At 46.0% G+C, this 5,564-nt stretch overlaps 1 long non-coding RNA gene across 1 annotated transcript; it reads right to left on the reverse strand.

Moving 5' to 3' along the window:
- Positions 1-4,638: 4,638 nt before the first annotated feature.
- Positions 4,639-5,564, reverse strand: LOC309856173. The gene is made up of 2 exons (XR_014307080.1): positions 5,484-5,564; positions 4,639-4,808 (listed from the first exon to the last, which is right to left on the reverse strand). It is a non-coding gene; the product is annotated as an uncharacterized lncRNA (long non-coding RNA).

The raw sequence follows: 5,564 nt of genomic DNA on the forward strand, positions 1-5,564 counted from the left end.
AATGCAGATTTCCCCAGCTGGGAAGTCACCTTTGACACCATCTCTCATCTCTCTTCCTCCAAGAGTATTTTCTCTACTCAGCCTCTCCACGCCTCATACCCAAACGGAGAGATTCACAGTTCTCACCTCTTGGAGAACAGTGGCTTCCTATTTTCTCCATACTTGTCATCAAATCACATTTTAGTCTGTGTGGGCTTTTTGTTCTCTCTGGACTTTCATTTCTACCTCTACATGAATGCACTACAAATCCCAGCCCTGACTTGTCACTCTTCCTTCAGGCCTCTAGCGGTGGGATACTGATCACATCCTGTTGAAGGACCTACCAAGCTCAAAAACTAGAACTGCTTTGAAGTGAGCTCGATTGTCCCTTACAAACATGAATTCCTTCTCAAATTTTGCATACTATCAATGGTACTATCAATCCAATTCCTATCATTCTGCCTAGAATTCCTGATTCTTAAATGCTATATCACCCCCTTGCTAAGACAAATAACATCCAGGTAACTCCAAGCTACCCCATTCTGGATTCCCTCCCGTTAACCGGCTCTTCATTTTAATCTCTTTAAGTTCTGTGAGGATAGTGAGCTTAAGGAAAAAAAAGAAAAAGACCTAGAACAGGTTGTTCAACTCCAAATTCTGTCCCTAGCAGGTCAGGAACTGTCCCAGGGGTTGTGAAGCCCATTGTCTCCTGTTAGTACCTGGGACTATCTGCACTTTCCCAAGAAATCTCATGCCTGCCTGTCCCCTATACCCTGGCTCCAGCCTAACCACACTGCCCTGTGCACACAGAAACCCAGGTGAAGATCCTTCCCAGTCTCCCCACTGCCCCCTCCCCAGACCTAGCTTGATCACCCCAGAAGACCCACTGAATTCATTTACCTGTTTCTTCAGGCCTAACCACCTACTCTCAGGCTGTTTTGCCTCAGAACAAAATCATTTTTCAGTCTCTGAGTGTTTGGAATTAAAAAAAAAAAAAACCAAAACTCGAAGTCAGAGATTGCTTGCCTGACCAGTAAGCAAATATTTTCAAGCGCCAGACTTTACTTCTGTCCACAGGCCCCAGTGACCTAGCAGCTACCCCATCACCACCACCACCCAGCCACCTCTTTATAACACAGTTCTGGGAGGAATCCTGACGGGGCAATAACTCTACCAAGTGGGCCAATCCCCATGAGTTTTGGCTCCCCTGAGAATGTACCCCTCGCTCAACCCAAACCAGTTGCTGCATTGATGTCCCCGAGATGTCCTCCTTTAGCAGCTACCTGAATTTCACTCAGGACATCACGTGCTCTGTGGCTGTTTCAGGCGGTGCTGTGTCACCATCCCGCTTACACACAGACAATACCTACATGCAACTCCCGCCCTGTATCCTGTGGCCTGAAGAGGTTGCCATTCAGCTCACTTCCCCACTGTTGTTCCAAGCTCCTTGTTCCTCTAGCCCTCATTTTAAGCCCTAACACTCTCCATTCCTTGTCCCCTGATGATTTCCTCGTCTCTCCTGTACATTCACGGAGGATGTGGGCATCTGGGTCACAGCATCCATCCCCCGCCCCAGCCCTGCCTTCATCCTGGCTGATTCAATGTCCATACTGATAAATCACCTGGAATTTGAGCCTTGTCTCCTTTTTCGTGCGAAAATCAAGATCCTCAAGAAAATCGTCCTCACCTTCCTTACCCTGCCACCTACTTAGCCATCCTGTGGGGGCCCCTCCTTTCTTCCTCCCTTCCAAGCTCAGTGAAAGATATGTTTCCTCTTCCTTTATGAAACATACATTGCAATCTGTGCTCTGCATTCCATCACCTCCTACTTGCCTCTTCCAGGATCTACTCCAACCATCATCTCCCTCCACCAACTTCAATGGCTCCTTGTCCACTACCTTTCTTTTAATTGAAGTCTAGTGGACATACAGTGTCACATGATCAGTTTTAGGAGTGCCACATAGTGATTCCACAAGTCTCTATGTTATGCTGTGTTCACCGCAAGGGTAGCTGTCATCTCTCACCATGTGACACTATTACAATACTCCTGACTATATTTCCTGTGCTGTGCCTTTCATCCCCATGACTCACTGTCTCTTCCTGTTCTCCAAAACCATTTCCAGATCTCTTTGGAGAAACGGGCCACTGTCTATACCTGCCTCCACTACCACATTGGTTTTGTCTCCCCATCAGAAATGAACTTCTCCAAAGAGCTGCCTACATTCTCTACACTCCCACCTGCTAGTCCAGAGATTAGCAACGTACAGCCAGTGGAATCCAGTCTGCACCCATTTCGGTACGGCCTGAAACTAGGAATGTTTTATACATTTTTTGTAATGACTGTACAAAAGTCAAAAGAACATTTTGTGACACATGAAAATGATGTGAAATTCACATTTCAGTGTCCATCAGTAAAGGTTTATTGGACACGGCTGTGCCCATTTGTTTACTAATGGTCTGTGGTGGCTTTTGCACTACAAGGCACAGTTAAGTAGCTGCCAAATAGACTGTAGAATCTGCAAATAGCCTAAACTATTTACTGGCTGGTCCCTTACGGGAAAGGTTTGCTGACTTCTGCCTTGGCCTCTACCAACTGTCCTCCCACACTTCTACTAGAGGGATCTTTTTGAAGCACAAATCTGATTATATATAGCACAGCCCTGCTCCAAAACCTCCAGTGACCCCACTGTCATCAGTTCTGGTGCCTTGGCCTGACCCGTGACGCTCCCTGAGCCCCGATTCCTTACCGTTTCTTCCCCTCATAGCCCACCCTTCTCCCCCAAATATCATTTGCTTCAGCCATTCTGAACTCTGTGGGTTCGTGAATGCTTCACGTGGTTTCATATGTGTATGTGCCTTTCCATGTGCTCCCTCTGCTTGGATGTCCTTCAGCCCTTTCCTCACCTCACCTCTGCTCCTCTGACAAAACTCAGTAGAGAGGTCACTAAGCTTTCCATGCCCTCAGGCTGAGTTTGGGGCCCTTTGTATGAGTTCCCACAGCCCACTGGGCAACTCTTTCTTTTAGCCCTCCTGAAATACTGTCATGCTTGATTTACATGTTTGTTACTCTGCAGGTCATGGATAGGTATTCTGAGGGTAGGAATCGGGCATTACTTATTTCTTGACTGACAGCATGTAGCATAAGGTCTAATCTAAAGAGGTATTCAATAAAACACATCTAAGGGGCCCCTGGATGGCTCAGTCAGTTTACTGTCTGCCTTCAGCTCAGGTCATGATCCCAGGGTCCTGGGATCGAGCCCCAGATCAGGCTCCCTGCTTAGCGGGGAGCCTGCTTCTCCTTCTGCCTCTGCCTGCCACGCCCCTGCTTGTGTGCTCTCTCTTTCTCTCTGTCAAATAAATAAAATCTTTTTAAAAAAATGTAATACATCTGAGCATCAGTGAATGCCTCTCAAATTTAACTGAGGGCCAAAGAAATCTCCATGTTTGCAGATGACATTAAATTCTCTTAGGAGTGGGCGCCTGGGTGGCTCAGTGGGTTAAGCCGCTGCCTTCGGCTCAGGTCATGATCTCAGGGTCCTGGGATTGAGTCCCGCATCAGGCTCTCTGCTCAGCAGGAAGCCTGCTTCCCCCTCTCTCTCTCTGCCTGCCTCTCCATCTACTTGTGATTTCTCTCTGTCAAATAAATAAATAAAATCTTAAAAAAAAATTCTCTTAGGAGCACAGACTCAGTTCAAGGATTAAACTGAAAGAGGACTTTCCAGTACTGGGCACATAGTAAGTGCTCAGTAAATACCTGATCACTGATAAGTGGAGATAAGTTTAGCCCAGTGGTTAGCACAGTCCTTGGCTCACTGGAGATGCTTGATAAACACTGAACTAACTGGCTCCTGAAATGGGGGAAAGGCCAGAAAGCAAAGTTGAGGCCATACTGTGGAAGGTCTTTATGCTGCAGACATTTTTAACTCATTCATTTCCCTGGTCAAAACTTCCCCGATGTTAATTTGGCAGCAGAAAGGGGGATGAATGAAATGCAGATAGATGGGTATTGGGGAGGCTGATTAAGAGGTTAGAAAAGTTTAAAAAAAAGGTAGGGGGGTTAGAATAGGAGGCCTTAACTGACTGGATGCAGTAGGAATGGAAAAGGGAGAAGGGAGGTGGGGTTCAGCAGCCCATGCAGAGGTAGGACTAACCTGTCATGGAAACTGACTGGGCAGGTAGATGGGGAATGCTTGAGAAAAAACAATTAGAAGACTACACCAAAGTTTTAAACCCGTGCAACCTGAAAATATAGGGGTGCTAATAACATTAAAATGGGAGTCATGGGGTGCCGGGGTGGCTCAGTGTTAAACCTCTGCCTTGGGCTCAGGTCATGATCTCAGGGTCCTGGGATCTAGCCCCGCATCGGGCTCTCTGCTCAGCGAGGAGCCTGCTCCCCTCGCCCCACCTGCCTCTCTGCCTGCTTGTGTTCTCTCTGCCCAATAAATAAATAAATAAAACTTTTTTAAAAATGGGAGGCAGGAAGTACAGCTTGGCTCTGGACTGGTTGGATTTAAGGGACTGGTGGGATATCCAAGTGGAGGGTCTGCAATTCAGGCGTGAAATCAGGATCAGTGAAAGATGTGGGAGCTATATAGGCAATATTGAAGTTATAGGAGTTCATGTGTTCTCCAAAGAACAGAAGGTAGAAAGAGACCCAGCTTTAAGGCAGTGGTATAAGAAATGTCTATATTCAAGAAGTGGGAGGGGGAACCTAGGTAGTTCAGTTGGTTAAGTGTTGATTAAGCGTCAGACTCTTGATCTCAGCTCAGGTCTTGATCTCAGGGTCGTGGGTTCAGGCCCCGCATTGTGTTCCATGCTGGGTGTGGAGCCTGCTTAAAAAAAAAAAAAAAGTGAGAGGAAGAATAGGTCACAAATATCAGTTGACGGGATGCCTGGGTGGTTCAGTCAGTTAAACATCCCACTCTGGGTTTTGGCTCAGGTCATGATATTAGGGTCCTGAGATTCAGCCCTGTGTCTGGCTCCCTGCTTAGTAAAGTTGGCCTGGGATTCTCTCTCCCTTTCCCTCTTCATCCCTCCCCCTCACCATGTGCATGTTTGCACATTCTCACTCCCTCTCTAAAACAAACAAACAAACAAACAACAATAACAACAACAAAAAGCCCCCAGTATTAGTTAGGACACAGTATAGTGCTAGAGTTTTACGTTCACTTCCTGAACTTATCAGCTCAATGTGCTAAAACAGCAAATTAGACTTTTGGTGTCATTTTCAGTGTCAAGGCTACTTGAAATAAATAATCATTTTAGCCCCAGACAAGTAACCTAGGATACTTTGTGCAGATGTGGTAATGAAACCCCAAGAGAGATATTAGTAGATCTAGAAATGGCCCAGAGAAGAGCAATTAAAATAAACAAAGGGGAGAAGCTACTGATGTTTTAAGAAAGACCAAAGGGATAAAGAGCTCCTTTAGTCTGGAAAAATTGCTAGAAGACTCTACAGAAGCAGCAGCAGGAATGATAATGGCTAACATTTACTGAGTACTCACCATGTGAGGTTATTCTTTTTATTTAAGATTTTATTTTTTTGAAGTAATCTCCACCCCCAACATAGGGCTCGAACTCACAAC

Source organism: Mustela nivalis (genome assembly GCF_964662115.1).
Source record: "Mustela nivalis genome assembly, chromosome: X".
Classification (NCBI taxonomy): domain Eukaryota; kingdom Metazoa; phylum Chordata; class Mammalia; order Carnivora; family Mustelidae; genus Mustela; species Mustela nivalis.